At 44.4% G+C, this 20,579-nt stretch overlaps 1 long non-coding RNA gene across 1 annotated transcript; it reads left to right on the top strand.

Annotated features, from left to right (window-relative positions):
- Window positions 1-1,987: 1,987 nt before the first annotated feature.
- Window positions 1,988-16,606, top strand: LOC119454465 (uncharacterized). The gene is made up of 3 exons (XR_005192579.2): window positions 1,988-2,135; window positions 4,086-4,132; window positions 16,568-16,606. It is a non-coding gene; the product is annotated as an uncharacterized LOC119454465 (long non-coding RNA).
- Window positions 16,607-20,579: the final 3,973 nt, after the last annotated feature.

Genomic DNA, 20,579 nt, shown 5'->3' with positions numbered 1-20,579 from the left:
AGAGGAGGATTTTCGAACGATTCCTTTTCCCGATGTTAATGCCTCTCAGCGCTTTTCACTTTCGTGATTGGTCAAGCGACGCTGCACCCAGGGCAGAGCGTCGAAGGCGGCCATTTTTTACGAACACGAAAAGCACTGAAAGGCACTAGCATCAAAAAAGATATCGCTACAAAATACTGACCGAGCCAGCCGAGCACGCTTCCGCGACTCCACAGCGACTCCAAGGTTCCAGTTGAATAAAAGTGTACCTAATGCGTGCGCCATTGCACAAGTGACAGTGCAGCCAATGAGAAGGTGCCACCAAGACATGAGAGTATAAAATGAGTGGTGCATACAGTAAAAAGCAATAATGTATCCAATTGAACGGCGCTAAGAGGTCTTTATAAACTGCTCACGAGCTAGCGAGCTGGTTGAGTCGCTTGGCAAGTTTTCATTTGGCCTTACAGAGGCGTGGTTAGAACGTTGGCGAGAACTTTCACGTGCAATGAACGCTCAGAACAAAAATATTTCGCCGAATGCACGTGAGCAGTTCTAAGTTTCTGCCGAAATTTTAGAACGTTTGTTTAATCGAAGCTTGTATACGCTAGCCTGCGCCGGAAATGTAACGCTAAAGCTTGTATGGCTGATACCCGTATTGGATATGCGGGTAGCCAGGGATATGTGGGTATGAGCCAGAGACAAGAAAAAAGAAAGACAGAAGGAAGGAAACAAAGACTGTCAAAAAGAAAAATATTGTCAAAGAAAAATTATCAAAGGAAGGAAGAAAGAAAAAAGCAGGTGCGCCAGAAAGCTGCACCGGCGCCGGATCACGTGACTCGTGCGACCAATCAGGGTCGTTTGATGTGTCGCGGCGAGGGAAAGGGAACGAAAGGGGGTTGGCGCGTGCTCTGTCGGGCTTCCCTTGCCTCAGATGAGTTTGGACTTCCGGATGGGAAAGCCGCGCGTGGTGGTTCCGCTGAGGAGCACGCTGAGTTTGAGCAACGGCGCCGCGAAATCGCTCGGGAAAGGGCACGTCATCAACGTGCCGATTCCAGCGTGATAGATTCCGAAGCCTAGGCGAAACTCTGAGTTGCGGACCCCGAGTTACGGGAGCGCGATGTTGAGGCCAAACGTCAGCGAAGAGCCGGCTACCCTGAGTTTAGGGCAAACGAAGCGGAACGCATGCGACAGCGTCCTCTTGCCACAAGCTTCGCTTACCCAAATTTCCTCTACAGGCAAAGGGCTCCGAATTTTTTGTTCTATTTTCTTTGTGCTCCCTGTTGCTTCGCTTCATGTTGCGCACGTACGCATACACGCGCACACATACGCGTCTTGTTCACGTGTTCTTGTTTGCATTCCGTAGCCACTGATATTATAATTAAGCAGTTGCCGTGGCCACGCTTCAGATAACATACTGGCGCAGAGGTGATGCATGAACTGAACTCACACGGAAAGACGGCGACGTCATTGTTTGAATATTATACGAAACAATCACGCACTGCTGCTCTGCCACCAGTGAGAACTCACCAAGGATGAATGCTTAACATGTGCGCAAGAGGAAATAAACAAGGCCCGAGAAATAAAGCAGAAAAAAAAAACAATATTGCCACAAAAAATAAAAAGGGCTTGTCACAACGTTGTTTTTGTACCGGCACGTGGAGAGTAATACAAGGACAGTAATCTGGCCATGTGATAAAAGCAGCTGTTATTGACCTCGCAGGAGTGCTATATACGCACTTGTGTACCATACAATTGGCGTCCAAAAATCACATGCTTTAGACTGCTGACGGAAACTCTCAGTGAGTGTTGGCGACAGAGAGAATAGAAAACAGCAAAAATTACCAGTAAGGGCACAATCAAAATTCGCGCAGTGCGCCCGGATTATTCTTTTTGTAAAAAAAAATCAGCCCCCCCCCCCTCAAAAAAAACTATGCTAAGCAGCTGACGCACCAAAAGGCCCTGTTATAAAGGCTCGGCTGCAAACGCAGAGCATTGGTGAGGTGCACATCGACGGAGACAGTAACCTTCATCAGACACGTCCCTTCGTTTGGCCATTGCTAGTTCTAAAACCATGTCATCATTAGCAGGTGTCGTAGTCATCCTGTCCCTGGCTTCGTGTCTTGGACACGTCCTAACAGCGGATCCTGGTGAAAATGGTACGAATGCACGTTCACTCTAGTTTCACTTATGATGTGTTTTAGATTTCGTGCTTACCTTAATTTAGTGCATCCTGGAGTACATTGGCGCTTTTCGGAGGACACTATGCACTCTGATATCATGACACTGTTAATGTTTGATAATTATATCACACTTTATGCAGTTGTCGCTATGTCCTGCGAATGAAGCTTCAACAACCTCAGTTTGCAGGAGCGGAGCGACAAAATGTTTCCGAAGCGTCCTGCTTCAAATCAATATGAGGTTCACAAAGCTGTAATTGATTTTCGGTCGACCACGGACTATACTCTTCTTTGTAAAGCTGTTACTCTGCGTGTGACAGTGTGACACCTTTTTGATTCTCTCTTCCTTGATCTCCCACTTTCTATTTTTTTTTATCCGTTCTGTAAGTGGGTGGGCGTGTTGTCCCTTCCAATAGATAATTGGTAGCCAGCGTTCCTTTCTATTCGTGATGTTTGTACTCTTTATATGTTCACATGATAAGTAAGAATAATAATTTATGAATAACGAGGTTCCGTAGCTATCCAAGAATGCATTCAGCGTAGGTTGGGAGGTGGTAATTTGGGGGCCCTATGCTCCACTACGTGTTATAGTTGGCGCTCCTTTTACCACCGTGCCTTGTGCGCGGGAGCCAACCTGTACTTCGAGCGGCACTTTTTCGAGGATCAGTTCGTAACCTCGTGTAACGTCTGCGACCGCCTCTGATCGCAGAGGCTGCGACCAGAGACGCAGCGTCTGAACGGCAGCGTCTCAAAGCATCTCCATTACCAGCGTGCCATCGTGCTGTATACCGCCGGGTGGTACCCCATGAAAACAGTAGCACAATCGATAGCGATACCGCGGGTACCAGTGGTACCATATCATAGGTACCACCGCACGGAATTATGGTGGTACTGTGCTACCATGCGAATCGTATCGTTCTGTCAGACTGCACTATTGTCGGGACCGCAAAGAAAAATTGTTAGGCAGTCACAAAAAAATCGTGATTGGTTCCCAAACAAAGCGAAATGCTTTAAAATGATTCGCAGATATATGCACCAGCGAACATCAAAGCCATCAGATCTCTATGACTAAGTTTGCACTCTCTTCGGAGGACCTAGAGGTCTGGTTTACAACAGCCCTAAATCTACCCAACACATTTCAAACTCAAGTGTTTCACTATAAGCGGTGCACTTCCTTGGATCTAGCCAGCTCTTTTGAAACCGTCTCTACTTCCTTGCCTAGCACTTATATAGTCTCTCCTATAAACGACCGCGGTGTAAGAATACTTTAGGTGCTGGCACTCGCCATGGCGTTGAGCTCGGATCAGATGTACTTCGTTCTAGCTTTAATACAGGCAGCTGCGCTCCCGGTACCCACCACAGGCTTACGCAGCTCGATTGCTAGCGCTTAAACTGTGACGGTGCCTAGGGCGCCCGGTTCTATCGTGGATCGCTCTACCAGCTTGTCGTCGTGAGAAAAATAAATTAAGGGTTCACTGGGTTTGATTGTAGTCATCTCAATTCAATACTGAATAAATTAGCAATGTTTTATAGGTGTTCTTTTTATCTTGTCCAATAAGTTTTCAAAAAGCGCCACCGCTTCCGGAAAGGTTATTTCTGTTGTGGCTAACAGGTGGCATCGCCGAATTTATCGGCACCCTCCTGCTGGCAATGCAAATGCTCTGCTGAAATGCCGAAAACATTGTCTCATTATTGCCGCCGCCATTTTGCGTATGCCAACTTTAACCGTTGAAACATTAAATAAAAGATTCCGACATGAATGCCAGCTTTCAGAACAAACTTAACCTGGGATTTTAATGCTTCGGCGAACGCTGACGTATGTGATTAGGCCTCAAAGAAGGCGATTCACTCAAGCGGTCATGCTCAGAGACAGCCGCGAATGTGAAGAATGCCTACCGAATGTGAATTTGTCTGTTCCTATTTTTTCAGGTGCTTGCGTGAACTTGGTGCTTCCAGACATTGCAGGACTAGGCGAAGTATACAAGTTTACTTGATTTTTAAAAATGTCCGTGTATGTACGTTAGTGTGCATGTGTAGATCACAGCTACAATATGGGATAGGCATCATGCCACAGACTGTCTCGAACAGTGCGGTTATCGGACATTCGCTGACTAATCCCTTAAAAGCCAGTTGCACTAAAATTTCACTTAGCTAAACTTGTGATAAATGAGTACTACATACCAATGAACCAATCTTGCCAAAGCCGCAGAAATGGTAAATGTATTTTTAAGGCGAGAGCCTTAAGTGGGTCGTTGCGCAATGGCCTTGAAAAAAAAAAAACGCGGCGTCTGGTGGAGTGGTACAAAAAACAAATTGCCACCATCCCGGCCTGCGAACGTGAATGTCCAGGAAAGCTGTATCAAACACCACACATGCCCGAGCATTGTATTCAGGCTGCATTTCTTCTGGTGTCTTTAATTTCTGTGGTCTACCAATGGCAGTCTTAGAATGAACTAAATGAGTTGCTAGACGGGTCTCCCTTTTATACATGAAAGTGTGGTGACGTCACTAAGTATATATATATATATATATATATATATATATATATATATATATATATATATATATGTGTGTGTATGTGTGTGTGTGTGTGCGTGTGTGTGTCAATGTTTGTTGGCTTCTTATGATATGATTAATAAAAATCGGGCCCCTCGGTTGCCTTTCTTCTGGTTCATATATATATATATATATATATATATATATCCTGTATGCCTGATTCCAAATAAACATATGCCGTTGCTTTCAATTGTTAACGTGGAGTTTTGTGTTTACGCCACGAAATTTTCCGAGCAATGAGAGGTACACAGCTTCGCTGTAAAAATACGGGTGACCTTCTCCGAGCGAGCGGCGGATGGAGAGGAGACGAGCAGCGCGCGAGCACAACAAACAGGTGTCGTTTCACTGACGTCACGCCGAGGCGGCGGCGGTTATGGCGATAGTGGACTGCGAAGCGAGAAAGACGGCGATGGAGTACGCTCGGCCGGGGCCCAACTGATTGCGCTGTAGGCTTCGGAAGTACGTTGCGGCCGAGGATGCTCGTAATGCGAGAAACGAGGTGCGGCGTGAAAAGCGGCGGGAGCAAAGCGTTCGACCGCGAGTGCTGCTTTCCCCTGCTGAGAGGATGCAACGTAAAGAACTCTGACCCCTCAGATCGCATCACTGCATGCATTACCAAATGTGCACCATGCGCCTTCAGGTGTCACTGGGGTGTAACGTGCTGCCTAACTTTTTTTTTGGTTATCAGCCTTCAAACAGCGAACGAAGGGTGCGGCTGGCGATGTCGCTATGACGAAAGACCAAGCACGCTGCATCAGAGATTTTCCAGCGTTCTGCGGAGAGCCACGGCAACTCATGATAGCACGCGTTGCCACGCCAGGAGAGCCATGGAGGGCAATCAGAGCGCGCGCTATTGTGTGCATCCCTGCAGCGAAAGGGCTCGTCGTGGAACTTCGCGATGGTCGCGGTATCTATGCTACGGCGCTCCGTATCTTACGATATGGCATAGGTGTGCTGATGAAATCTCCGAAGTCCTGCCATAGAGTGACGCATTAGGTCATGCGGTACTTCCGGCAGGGTGTAAGGGCATTTTTTTTCGTTTTTTTAAAGACAAGTTCTTCTTAGTCGACTTCAGAAAGATTCGGCGAATCTGGGATCAGGGTATCTTGTAACCACTTAAAAAAACGGGCGGTTAGGTGAGGGGTAGACTTCGTATGAACATTACAATGGTAATATGTGATACTTCGTCATGCAGAGAGTACGTAGCAATATTGAGCAACCGAGGATATAAAAAACGGAAGGTAGGTAGCAGAAAACTAGGTACGATGTGAGTCTCTGGGTCGCCACCTACCGTGCCGCCACCAAGTGTAATCTAATTTAACTAACACGCCTTCCACGAGATGGCGTGGAGTTCCCGAGTTGTGGCGAAAGCGAACGCCATGGAATGCGTGTGGGTCACAATGGAGCAGAGGTACCGAGTGGTGATAATGGGCAGAGTGATTAACGTACTGCATGGGAGTACAGGGATCCCGAAGCAAATAGCCAGTGGTGTTACCAATCTGCGAAAGGTTTCAAAAGAAGTGCAAATCGCAGTGTGCACGGTGTCAGAGGTTGAAAGCAGGGGTATGCAATTGAAAGGGCAGCGGTTTGCAGTAAACAGAGAAATCTGGATGCTAGCTAGGGCAATGAATTTTACGATCACTGACATCAAGCGAGAATAGCACCAAGCTAACCGCGAATGTACTTTTGTGCGTTACGGGATACATTTTAGCGAAAGTGTAGGAACACCGGTTTGACGTTGATTCGCGGCATGGGCAGTACCTTTTTTAGGCGGGCCCCAGGCAATCAGGAAGGAAGAATAAGTATTCAATGTAGTGAGACCCAGTAAGGAGCAGAATTAGATGACTAAGAGTTAAGCAAAGACTCACAAGGGATAATTATAGAGACGGTTAAAATTGGCAAATAAACTTGCAGGGTGGTCGCAAGCCGAAAGAATGACTGAAAATTGAAACCGAACACAAGGACGAAGCTATTAGCGTGTACACCTTGACCCAAACGCATCTACAAGATTTTAAGTAACCGCCTGTTATTGACAGTTTTCTATGGGAGGGATAAAACAGAATGACTGTGCCAAAGAAAGGCGGAGGCGTAGGCATGCTACTTTGGCGAGGTATGAAATGCCAAAGGGGCAAACGAATAAGGAGCATTTCTGGATTAGTGGCCCATGGGAAGGCCAAAAGAGGGGCATTGGAGCTGCTTACCTGTGGACAGGCAGTGATAGGAGAGATAAAAATAAAGAATTTATTGATTGCATTAGAAGCGATATTAATGAGTTCTAATAATCGGGCCAAGTAGTAGAAAATATCAATGTACAAATATAGGATTTAGTCGCTTATACGCATTACAACGGTTCTATATTGCTGAATTTGTGCAATTAACAGAACCTTATAGCAGTTAACATAGAAAATAAGTGTCCTAGACAGGTAACGTGGCAATGCGGGAACGGACAGTCATGTATCGACAACGCCTTAGTCTCAAAACGGTCCATGTACGACGACACCAAATGATGATAGATTGACATGTAAAAGCCTGAGTAGTAATCATAAATGTTTAAGCTTAAAATTTGGGTGAGATACTAACGCAAAACATGAATCAATGGCACCAGGATATCTAAAAATCTAAGAAAAGCAAATAACAGAGATCGCAAAAAGCATCGAGACGAAATTTGAGGCGTTTCTTATATGAGTGTGGGAATGGAAGAAATCGGTAGAAGTTATACAGCAGGATAAAAGACAGACAAGGAAAAAAATATGTTGGATTGGGAAGAGGAAACCCCTTAAGTTGCGGAACAGGGAAATCAAGCAAGCTATAGAAGACCGTAAGCAGGCGTCAAGGGGTCATCTAGAAGCCCAAAATTTGGGATTACACGAAGAAGTGGTCCTTAGAACGAACAAATGCCGAGAAAAAAAAGGGGTGGCGAGTGAGCTTGTTGAAGAGAAAAGAATGCACGAGTGAACGTTGAGTGCATAACATCCGCAAAAGAGGCAAAGACGCACCAAAAGGTTCTGGAACCATGTAAGAGCACTTGGAGCTTTAACTAAAGATTTGCAGATGGCTAAAGGGCTGAAGACGGTAAGATCTTCGAAGGAATTGATGCGCTGCGGTATATCAGAGACGTTATTAGTGATACCTTCAGCACGAAAGAAAGCCTAGTTCAGACTGAAACAGATACAGCAACAGCAGAGAAGCCTTAGAAATGAAAATTTAGCACAGAAAGCTGTTATTGCAAAAAAGCAGAAGAAAATGTCCCTAATGATGATAATACACAGCGCGAGAAGAAACACGGGGACGAATAGCTGACAGGGACAAGCACTGTCTCTATCTGCTATTCGTTCCCGTGTTTCTTCTCCCGCTGTGTATTATCAATATGAATATGCAACTTTCCCAGTCAGCCGCCTTAATAAGATCCTAATAATATGGCAGCAGGAGCCGATGAAATTCCGATACAGCTAATCGAAAACTGGGTCCTGAGAGCTAGGCATTGCTCACTAATGGCAGAGAGCAAGTGATTAGAACGAAGAAAATTCTGGTTGGATCGCCTGAAAGCAAGATGAACCCCATCTAGAAAGGCAAAAGTGATAAGGATAAGACGAGCTCGCACACGCGAGTTACGATAACGTCGGTGATTTATAAATGGCACTGCAAGCCATAAAATTAGACCTATCTGTCGAAGTTGGTGGGAAAAAATGTGCACTGGGGGAACTACAGATTGGGTTCACACCAGACAGTCGCTTAGAGCATAATCTGCTGGTACTAAGTCAGTGCATAGAGATTTCAGTCGCTCAGAATAAACATTTATGGATAGCATTTCTAGGTAATAAAGGAGCCTACGACATCGAATACAGGGAATTGATAAGGGATATTCCCAAGCACGAAGGCATAGATGACGATTTCATGGAGATGCTGAGGGATATATATTGACCCTTTTTCGCGGCGGCCCCGTGAGCGCTACAATGTTTGACCACGTGGTGCCGCGTCCATTGCTTGCCTCAGCTACCTCGGTTGCCTCAGTGCTTACATTCGATATACATGACGCCAGGTGCGGCTCAGGAAACCTCTGTTTCGGGAGACATCGTAAAAGCTAACTGGGTGAACGACACGAAGCTTTGATCACAGCTTTAGATGACACGTTAAAGCGCCTTTGCCGCTCGTTAAGTTTTGTCCAAGCAGCGCGAGCAACGTGTATGGAGCTTGTTCTAAAAGGGAGGCTAAAATGTATTCCAAGCTATCGAAACTTTCCGCTTATGAACTGAATCAATATTATTATGCTTTGTTCTTCATTATTTATTCGGCAAACACTTTGAGGCAGCGGCTTGTCACGTTTCTGACTCAGTGAATTTCTTCGGTGCGGTCTCTTTCTGATTTTCTGCCAATTCGCTGGCGGGTGCACCCAGCTGAAGTACATTTCTTCTTGCTGTACACAAGGCTTCGAACGTAGCAGTTGTGTACTTTATAATAGCTTCTAGTAAAGGTGTATTATCGGTAGTAACTCACTCCTGTGGACCGTCATCAAACATTCAGCGTCGACCATTCGTGCGCGTTTGGTGTAGTCGCTGTCACTCATGCTTTGGCGCATTGATTCAAGTGAGCGCCCATTCACGTATTCTTAATACGTTGGCGATACAGTGTGCATAAGTTTACATGCGAGTTGGGATAGATGTGTGTAGATAACGTGTGCCAAACTTACTATGCCAGGAGCGGCGCTACAACCTAATGAACGGTAAACTCACTCTTGCCGATGTTCCGGGGTTGAAATCTTCTTTGGGAGGTTAGCGATACAACGCTGGCGGATGAGTTAAATTATTTTATCCACGAGCACAGTCGTGCATCGAGAAGGGCTGGCAACACAGGCGTCCGTATGTAGCAACAGTCCGTGAACTTGGTTACATATTCATTCCATTCTTTAATATGGTAGTCACTATTTTTGCAGCCAACTACTGCACACATCTTCAATCCACCGCTCCACACTTCGCAGCATGAACTGAGCAAAGTGCGTGAGCGAACACCCAGTAGCATTTCTGACAGCTGATCGTGCAGAAAGAGGGCAGAAAGGGTAATGGTTTCGTATCCGTGTGCTTTCGCGGAGGCAACGTGCGGCGCGCCACCGACAGCGCCTTCTCGTTTCTCGAGAATGAACTGCTGCGCTGACAGGACCAATAGAGACAACTGAGAAAAAATTGTATGGGAAGTCCGAAAATGCAATGAAGTGGTGGACATTCCCTGGTCATCATTGCGACGAAGACCGGTCCCATGGCCGAACCGTCTGTAAAGTCATATATATATATTATATATATATATATCAGTGAAGTAAAGAGTAACCGCAGCCGGCACAGAAGTAGTTCAAAAATAGAAGCACGTAGGAAAAACATAACAAGACTTTACTGACGTTTCGGCCGGGGTCCGGCCTTCATCAAGAGTGCGTGTACAAGCATACAGAGCTCAATGTATACCTTTTTGCCGTAAGGGTGAAAAGAGACAAGAAAAAAAATACAAAGTGGAAAGAAAAAATATATATACAAAGTAAAAAAGAATACAACGAACACGTAAATGGAAAACTGCGCGTGCACAGAGTGGAAATATATATTATATATATATATATATATATATATATATATATATATATATATAGCAGCAAGGGAACCGATGTGCCCAATTTTTCTTAATCATAGCATAACAAGCCAACAATGACACCAAGGACAACATAGGGGAAATTACTCTTGTACTTACCAGGTGAATTAAAGAAATGCTAAATTAATGAAAATGAAAATGAATGCAGAAACAACTGGCCGGAGGTCGGGAACGAACCCACATCTTCGCATTAGGCGTGCGATACTCTCACCATTGAGCTACCGTGGCACCGTTTTCCCATCCACTTTCTGGGGTATTATGTCTTACAACTAGAACTAACACTAGGTTTGTGAGTGGCGCTCCCAGGATTAGTTCAAGTTGTAAGACATAAATACCCCTGAAAGTGGATGGGAAAACGGAGCCGCGGTAAATCAATGGTGAGAGCATCGCACGCGTAATGCGAAGACGTGGTTTCGTTCAGCCAAGGGGGGGGGGGGGTGATTCAGCCCCTACCCCCCCCCCCCCCGACATTTTTTCGTGCTGGCATGCACCTCCGACCAACACAACCACCGGCGCCGAGAATCATTCTGGATTTTGTCTACAATGTCTTTTCACGCTCGAAAAGACATTTCCGAACACATATTGCGACTTGGACTGGATTTCATGGCAACGCACTTGCAACTGGAGTCACACAAGGCAGGGAGCCCATCCGAGCAAAAACTTTCAAGGGCGTTTCGATAGCGAGCGGGCGCGTCGCGGTATCTCGCAGCGGCCGCGGAATCTACGGAGCGCATGAATTTCAATTGCGAAACTTATGTGTATAGATTTCTCATAAACTCGTGACGCGAAAGGTGCACTGACATTGTCAAAAGGCGTGCTTTAGATTTTCAATTCTGGAACTTTATGGGCTTAAGGTTGTTATTAACTTTGGCCAACATGAGCGCAGTTGGAGCCCTCGTGTCCAAGCTGTTCCAGAAATGAAGCACGCGCTCGCAGTCTTCCACACAGACCAAAATACTAAATATCACCGTGACTGTTGGCTGGCAGCTGATAATTTCCTCCAAACCTTTTCAGTAAGTGCACCCTATGTGATCGATCACCCGGACCAGGGCTGGCAAAGTAAAATAAGAGAAAAGAGAAGAAAGTTAACGGCCTATCATTCAGGCAGTTCTTTTTTGCGGGTCACAAGGTTTGGCTCTCCGTGGCGATGAGGACAGTGATCCTATGGATTTAAGCAAAGCCCCCGCTGAAAACACTGGTATTTTCAACACTGCTTCGCTTGTGAGCTGATTGTGGAAATACATATCAGAAGAACATTGGAAAGTTCCCCAGTAATGCCCCGTATTTAAGCCCAGGTGTACAAAAACAAATTATAGAAATGTTGTGGTGAAATTATCAAAGAAAGCTAGATGCAAAAGTAAACGCTGGAGGGCCTGCTTTTCCGTACTTGCTGACGAATGACGTATATTGCTGGAATCGAACAGCTTACTGTTTGGCAAGGTTACCTAAACAAGGATGCCAACGACATCGTAGAAGTGTATTTAGGTTTTAGCACCGGAATGCATGCCCTCTCTCATTGCGACTGCAGGTTTAAGTAATGCGTACAAGGTACTGCAGATCAAAGTCACCCTTCCAGTGACCACTGCCAGCGCAGAGAGAATATCTTTAACATGAGATACTAAAACACTACTTGCGCTCTACAATGTCTGAGGAACGCATGGTTAGTTTGGCGTTTCTGGGACGCCACAGAGACGTCGGCATCAACGTGTCCGAAGTCATTAACCGCTTCGCTAACTTCCCCGCCGAGTGTAGTTTATCCTTCAGATAGCGAAGCAGCAAAAATCAATGCACGTAAAAAGCTCTGTTCCTTCAGGTCCATAAACTCGTAATTATGAAAACGTATGACTGTCATTAGCTTTTAAAACCGCAGAAATTTTCACGTTTATTCTAACAGTTAGCATCGTGATCGAAATTATCATGTGAATACGAAAATTACGAGGACATAAATAACCAATTTTGACCGACTTTACTGAACTGAAAGCCCGGCAACGCGACGTTCTTTTCCTTTTATGCCGCTAGCAATTATATGGAAACTTCAACCGCCATTTCTGCCGTCGGCTGTTCACCGTCGCCGTCGCCGTCAGGTTCCCTATAGATTGAAATCTTCGCGCGCGCCGTACTGCCCGAGCGGAAGCGTGCGGGGACGCGCGCTATCACGGAGAGCGAACGCCACTCAATCTCCCGCGCGCAGCAAGGAAGCGGGAAGCCAGCGCCGGAGGAACGGGGGGGGGGGGGGGGGGGGCGCACTTCCACTCTGCAACAACCGCACTCGTCGCTCGCTCGCAACCGTCTCTATATCCACACGGCTCTGACCTTTATGCGCTGTGCATTCGCCGCTCTGTTTCCGTTGAAGCGATAGTACCGCACGTACCTACTGCGCCCGTGCCTTGTCTTTGCCAGCGTTTTGACTGTCGTGGTCTGCAGTCATTCAGTGTGATCTATTTCATGTTTGTTTGTGCGCGCTCACACCAACGCTTGTTCATTCAGTTAGTAGTAGTCGGGCCACATTTTCCAACGCACGCTACACATGCAATGCTGCCCGTATCGGCAGTGCAGCGCTACAGGTGTGTCCCTACGCACGCGCTGCCCACGGGAAGCGCTTCTCATCAACACCACCGTTTCACACCGCGCCTCATCGTTGTCATCGAGTCTCTCTTCATGTCGGTCTACTTACGCCGCAGCACACCTGCTTACTTAATCAGCTCATGTTTACTACAATTCATATTGCTACCAAAGCCGCTCACCTTACTTCGTATGGCATTGCTGTGTTGCTATCGCATTCATTGCTTCGCCCTTAGGACGAAACTGTGACATTTTTTTAGCTACCTGATTTTACTTCTTTTTTGAACCGAAGCAATACCCTTCTTTTATTTTGGGTACAGAATATTTGTTGCCACTCTGCAGGCAGTTAACTTACGCAATTAAGCGACACTTTTTTGCCCTTTATGGAGTAGTTGTATCTTCGCATTTGTATATTCCATTCTATCTTCGCATGTCTAATGTATATTTTGCAGAACTCCTGCTTTTTATATGCACTCACTGTTGCGACTATAACATCATTGTAATTACAATACAAGATGGGTAACACTGCTCCTGCGCAATCTATTGTAACGAAGACCGCGTCATTGAGGTTTTTCCCTGGCCGTTGCAGGTGTACAAAATGTAAACAAGGTTCCTGAATGACTAAGATTCATCAAAATATTTGTCCTCAACATGTTCATTTCGTGGCCTTTACGTTTTTCATATCAGCTATATGCACTGCTTTGCTGGTTTCGCATTGATATAGTTCTAAAGTTCGTGTGATATTTGGTTAGTTATTAAAAATGACAAAAAAACACGGAAGTATTGATATCAGTTAGTTCTGCCACGATTTTTGAGACATACGAATATATTCGTTTAGGAAAAAATACATATTTTACGTGACATTGCGTAGCGTTCAGTAATTCGTTTGCAATCGAATATACAATGGCATTGGCAATGCAGTTATTATTCATGCATTTGATCCCTCGAAAAACTCGGGAAGGAGGCGTCCTGCCGCTGCAACGTGACTCCCCCCCTCCCCCTCCCGAACAAAATTACTGTTCCCCACCGGCGGCCACTTGTTTATTCATCCATTTCATTTTCATTAATTTATCATTTCGTATATCAATTCAGCTAAGTACAAGTACTTAACCATATGTTGTCCTTGGTGTCACTGTTTGTTGGCTTCTTATGCTATTATATATAATATTATATCTATATATATATATATATAAAGAATAACGAAAAAAGAGGCAACAAAATGGTGGTATTGTGGTCCATTGAGGGCAGGTGCACAACACGTGTTCACTCGTTCCTTCAACATCCGCAAGCACATACTAATCTATCCTTCAATCCAATGCGATAAGCTTTCCTAAACCCGATGTACTCAACACATTCAAACAAACAGATGACAGTTTACGTGCATTGTCTAAAATTTACGTATGGTGTCTTCGAATGCTTTTTTTCTGGTGTAAATATGACTTTTATGTTATGGTTTTTCAACTGTGACTTCAAATTTTGCGCACGACTCAAATTCTTTATGTACCGCATGTTTCTGCCTTTCTTCGACGGGAGTGGCTTGGCTACTCAAGCTGCAGATATGCAGCTTTTACCGTGCTATCCTCACCATAATAAGTACATTCTGTCGCGTTACAAAAGTACTGATGTGAAATAAACCAAATATCAAATCTCAAAATAAATCAAGGTTCACAGGAAGGGAGTGATTGAGAGAAATGATATGGCAAAAACAGAGTGCTTCACCATAAGTGGGGCTAATGGTTGGCTGCCCTAGCCTGGGGCAGGGGCAAGGGTGGAAATAAAAAAAAACAAGAGCAGAGAAAGATTGCAAAGGCGCAAAAAAGAAAAGGAGGGGGAGCGACACGGTCAGGAGTATATATCGAAGTGAATTTAATAATCTGCTAATAATAAAGATTTTAGGTTGGACTACAGTATAGGTTAGACAGACATTAGTGATTTAGTAGTCTTAGGAATTAATGCATAGGAACCAAAGCGCCAATCATGCTAATATATCCAAGGTGGGATCTTATGGCTCTACAACGCGAAAAACACGCACCTCTGACCTCCTCTCCCGCCCTTACAAAAAAAAAAAAAAACTAAAATGTAAACTTGCTTTCCAGACATCGGAAGGAATGTCTATATACAATTGTTGTTCATGGTGCAAACTTTGTAATCGCGAAAACAGGAGCGGTGTTACGAGAATCTTTAATAATGTTCGCGACACCGTTTGTTTGAGCTGTAGAAGCAATATCTTTTTTTCTAAATTAAAGCCAACCAGGCTGTCGAGTGTCTGTTTCAGCGGACTCACGGCTGAGACGCTCGACTTCGGTAATTCACCTTCGTTATTACGCCATGAGAAAATGTCTTTTAATTTCCGCACCACACACTAGTGCGTTCAAGTGTAGGTCATGTTAAATCTTAATTGCAAAAAGTACCTGGCTGGCTCTTTAAAAAGCGGGCAAGCTTGCACTCGGTCGTACAAACCTTAGGCACAGCGAAAGTGTCAATCATCAAGTCTTACTTGCAGCTACTGCTGGGTATTAACTTGGTTGCTGCTAGGTCTTAACTTGGTTTAACTTAACTACGCATGTAGGATAGTTCAAACAGTATGATCTCGAATGCTCACTTTCGGAGGTACCTTCCCTTTCGCGACATTTCGCGTGACTAGCGCTAGATGCGTCAGTGCCTACGAGCAACAGCGTTCCTGGCATGCCACAAACGCAGGCAGGCAGGAGTCGTGTCTGTGTCGGGCGAAGCGAGCGCGCACCTGCGCCGGCGGTTACTAGGCAATGCGGGCGGCGTCGGCAGCAGCTGTGCACGTTGCCTCTTTGGTGCTGCTACAATTTCTTTCTCTCCCTATCTCGCTCTAATTTATCTTTCCCTCTACCGAGCACTGCGCGTGCCGCGCGCATGCTTCCTTCCCTCTCCTTAACGTCCCATGTCAAGGTATCATCGGCACGGCACGGAGAGGAGGCGAAGCACACGCCACTCCGCGACGTGGTTGCCGGGCAACGCAGTGACGTCATAGCTCGGCGAGGTTTTGCGACAGCAGGCGCCTCTTTTTACGGTTAGCTAGAACAGCTTCGTTGTTAGCAGCATTTCTGAATCACTGTGAATACGTCCATGAAAGGGCGATATTGCCTTTAAAGGAGATTAAAGTGATTCATTTCTAAGGAAAAGAACAAAAGGCGGTTGGCAACGGCTCAAATAATTTCGCACACCAGCTCATGGTGCCGTCAGGAATACTGAGGGAGTCCTTTCGATTATAGCGAGTTCTTTTTTTACGGCAATCATGGGCAACATTGTCCTTTAAAAAAAATTCTAAGAGTTAGCAAGTTGAAAGCTACTCCCTCAGCCTAAACCGTGGAATGCGAAAAAAAGGTTCGAATTCCTCGACTTCACACTGATGTACGGGCGCTGGGGCTTTCAGACGAATTTAGAAAAACTAATGGAGGCTATAAGCTTGTTTTCCATCCCAATATTCAACTTTTTGCCGTGACATTTACCACAATAAAGCTCTAAAACATTACGTTATCGGTCTAAGCTGATTTTTTTTATTAGCATCCTTTCAATTTGAAGCGCAAAAGTTCTAATGACCGTTGATAGAATACAGCCGCATAGGGCACATTAAACTCCATGTTCTTCTCCTTTTGTTCTAATCGAATGAATGCAAATCATTGACCACGCAGTGCTTGGGCGACGCCCTCCAGACATGCGGTACATCACAGGCAAGTGACTTTTATCAAATCTTTGGATCTGCAATTAACAAAGCAACACTTCTTTTAGCAACAGTGATGAAACCTAGAGTCAGGTAATATTGAGGCATGAGCACAATAGAGAAACAAAAATGATAACAATAAGACTGCATATTCGGTCAAGAAAGATGCTATGGCGCTCGAGTGGTGGCCAGCGGCAGATTTTGATGGTTGAAGGGTTTCTTTTAAGCAACTAACAAAATGCTACGTCTCTGGCAACACTTCGTGGGCAATAGACACAGGTTTCATATTTGCTCGCGAAAGTGCACTTTTATATAGCATATCGACCGACCTGTTCTTACAGGTCGTGAGCTTTAAGCTTTTTAAATGATATCCGTACATATACGTAGCACAGCGTACACTTTTAAAATTAAATATGAAACTACAAAAAAACGGAACATTTCTATTTTTACTACATACCATTTCCTCAAAGGTAGAAATAGAGGTTATATTATGTTTTTAAAGATCCCCCTTTCCTTTTTATGGTCAAAGACAGAAATTGTCTTCGTGTTGACAGAATGGTCCCCATACAGCAAAGCTAAAATTTTGTCATGAATATTGTGAGCGGCCTAATATTTGTTCCTCCCTTTGCTATCTTCAAATAACATTAATCTTCAATAACAGTTACACTAGCCACACATAAGCAGAAAGATCTCGTATCCTCGAGTCAATCGGTTTTAATTTTTGAATAAGATATAGTTGCAATCAGGGCGAGCTATGCTGCTTTGATCATGACTATATAAAGTATGAAGTCGTAGAGTGGATACTTGGATGTGTCGCGAAGTGCCGGGTGTTTTGGAGCCAGGTGTCTTGTCAGATGTCACATCTCAAATGTTGTACGTATCGTGCTTATCCTTGCATGTATGATCATGTATGAGCATTTGACTTTTTCGTACTACATGAATGCTGCAGTAATGAGGGGAGTAAAATTTACTCCACTAATGGAAAAAAATCTATCTAATTTTTACGGTAAAATTACAGAAAAGCCCAAAGTCAAGTTCTATTGACGGTTGATAGAATGCAGCCGCATAAGGCACACTAAACCCTCTAATCAACATAATATTGCGGTGAAATCACAGAATATTATATAACCTAAAACAGAAGAGAACAGAAAGGATATGTTGCAAAAATTGCCATACCCTTGCTGTTTATTTCACAAACACAATTTTAACAGTGAATGATCCGACGCTGCTACAGCGGATAGTTATATCTAGTATTGCACGTGTGTCCAGGCTCTTTCGTTCAAGGTCCCCGGTTAAGCAGTAGTGCTACTCGCAAACTACCACCACGTAACTACGTAACTTCATAACTACCGTAACTACGTAATTTTACGTAACTACCACCACTAGCCTACGTAACTTTATCACTTTGTTGCGCATCTTCCATGTTTGTCGTAAACCTGACTACAATCATTTCTATACTTCTAATAATAAATATTTTACGCACTATAAAGCGAATGTTTTTAGGCGACTATGGCCTCTGTACAACAATGTTACATCTACTACCAATTTATTTGACCACTGACAACTCGTGAGCCAACGCGCCCTGTCGTGTTCTTCATCTTATCTGTGTGGTTTCCATTATCGCGTGGGATGTTGAATTCTGAAGATTATGACCGCTTGCTCGGCGCTCTTTGACCCTATTTGGCCCTTGCACGAGTGAACACCTGAAATCATCATCATCATCATCATCATCAAATTTGCTCTATAAACATTCCTTCGGTTGTGAGCATATGCTTAGTAATAAAAATAAAACATTTTCAATAATAATCGCTCTATGAATTGGAACAGAAAAGATGCTGGAAGCTTCTACAAAAGGTTGCCCTCTCTATCTCTCTACGGGTGCCGTTCTCTATAGCGAAAGAGCTACGGCAAAAATTTTGTCAGTATACTTTTATGGATATATTACAATCAATTAGGTTTACTTTTTCTAAGCCCATTGATGACTTAGCCCAGGCAATGGTTGCTGGTACCCACACGACCAGAGCGGTGACTAAATCGGACACGAGTAACGTTGTTTTTGGAACCGGCTAACACTGGGGTCCTTTATAGGCATTATAGCCACCAAAACAGAGACAATTGAATGAAATGAACAGGAATGACCCTGTAACCTTAATGTTTGATAATTAAGATCAAAAGTATGTAGCGCGCAACAATGACACCGAGGAAAGCATAAAGGTATTACTATGCATGCATTACACTGGAATATGAATCCACGGTACATATGCTATTTTCGATCCACATGCACTTTTAACAGCGGAGCTGTTGAAGCTAACCGTAAGAACTTAGTGCCCAAACATCAAACCAGTTTTACGGAAAAGCCGGTTATCCGGTTATTCGATTCACCTGTTATTCGAATTGGAACACCGGATAAACCGAGAGATCGGTTATTCGGTTCGTTATTCGGTTAATAGTATTTGAATATTCGGATAGCCAGACATTTCTTCTTTCTGTACTTGTGCCGAAATTACTTCTCTTTCTCTCGTGTATTCTTATAGTTGTAGCTATAAAATGCGAAGCATTTTTTGGCGAACATTTACCACTTGAGAGTACCTGTCTCGCCGCCTACGTCTTGGTGCTCTCATGGTCGTTTCGTTAAATTGGTAGGTACCAAAATTGGCATAGAATGACAAGAGTGTATGACAAACATAAATGATAGGTCATGACATGCGTGTTATGTAGGTCATGAAACAGCCGCATATGTGTTGGTGATCTCATGGTCGTTTCATTAACTTCGTAGGTACCAAATTGGCATAGTATGACAGAAGTGTATGACGAACATAAATGATAGGTCATGAGATGCGTGCCATGTAGGTCATGAAACAGCCGCCTACGTGTTGGTGCTCTCATGGTCATTTCGATAGCTTGGTAGGTACCAAAATTGGCATAGCATGACAAGTTAATCATTGTTGAGTGCTAATCATTTTTCGCTGAGTCATTGTCATTTCTGCTGAGTCATGCTCCTGACTATGACTTGCACCATCATCCTTAAGTGTTTCCTTCACTTAGTGCCACGTCCGAACCCATTCAGCGGTTTTAAGTTTTCTTCTATTCACATCCTTTAGTGTTTCCTTCTCTTAGTACCCATGTCCGAACCCATCTCAGTTGTTTTTGAGTGTTAATATTTTTTCGCTGAGTCATTGCCCCTTTTGCTCAGTCATGCTCATTACTATGACTTCTATTATCATCCTTTATTGTTTACTTCCCTTAGTACCCACGTCTGAATTGATTTCAGGGGTTTTTAAATGTTGATGTTTTTTCGCTGAGTGATTGTCATTTTTACTGCGTCATGCTTATGACTATGACGTCTACCGTTATCCGTTAGTGTTTACTGCCACTTAGTATCCATGTCCGAACCCATTCCAGCTACATACGAAGTTAACTAAAACGACCATGAGAGCACCAAGACGTAGGCGGCAATGTAGATAGATAGATAGATAGATAGTAGATAGATAGATAGATAGATAGATACTGTCAAAGTGTCAAATGTTCGCCAAGAAATGCTTCGCATTTAAAAGTCGTAGTTTTGCCTGAAAGGCGAAGCACCGATTGCGATAGCAAATTAGTAGACAGCTATACAAGTAAGGATAGTATTTTTATCGGCCGTATAAAGTTGGACACATTCGCTTACTAAACTGTATTAACAGCATGGTGGTCAGCGCGCACAAGGAAACATGAATAGATCCCACTCGACGACCGCAGACAACCGCTGTCAAAACGCTGGCGTGAGAAAATGTAGCAGCAGCAGCAGCGAGCGAAGGTTCGTGGGGTCTGTCGCTTCAACGGAAACTGAGTGGCGAAAGCACAGCGCATACAAAGCCATGAGCCGTCTGCTGATCGCTTTCAAGATACGGTGCGGGCGACTGCCCGCAGCCGCGCAAAGTACGCATTTGTGGGCGGAGTAGAAGCCGCATCCCCTCCCTCCCGCGCGGCCTTCCCGCTTCATC

The sequence above is a fragment of the Dermacentor silvarum genome, chromosome 1 (assembly GCF_013339745.2).
Source record: "Dermacentor silvarum isolate Dsil-2018 chromosome 1, BIME_Dsil_1.4, whole genome shotgun sequence".
NCBI lineage: Eukaryota > Metazoa > Arthropoda > Arachnida > Ixodida > Ixodidae > Dermacentor > Dermacentor silvarum.
This window is presented reverse-complemented; position numbering and strand designations above follow the sequence as displayed.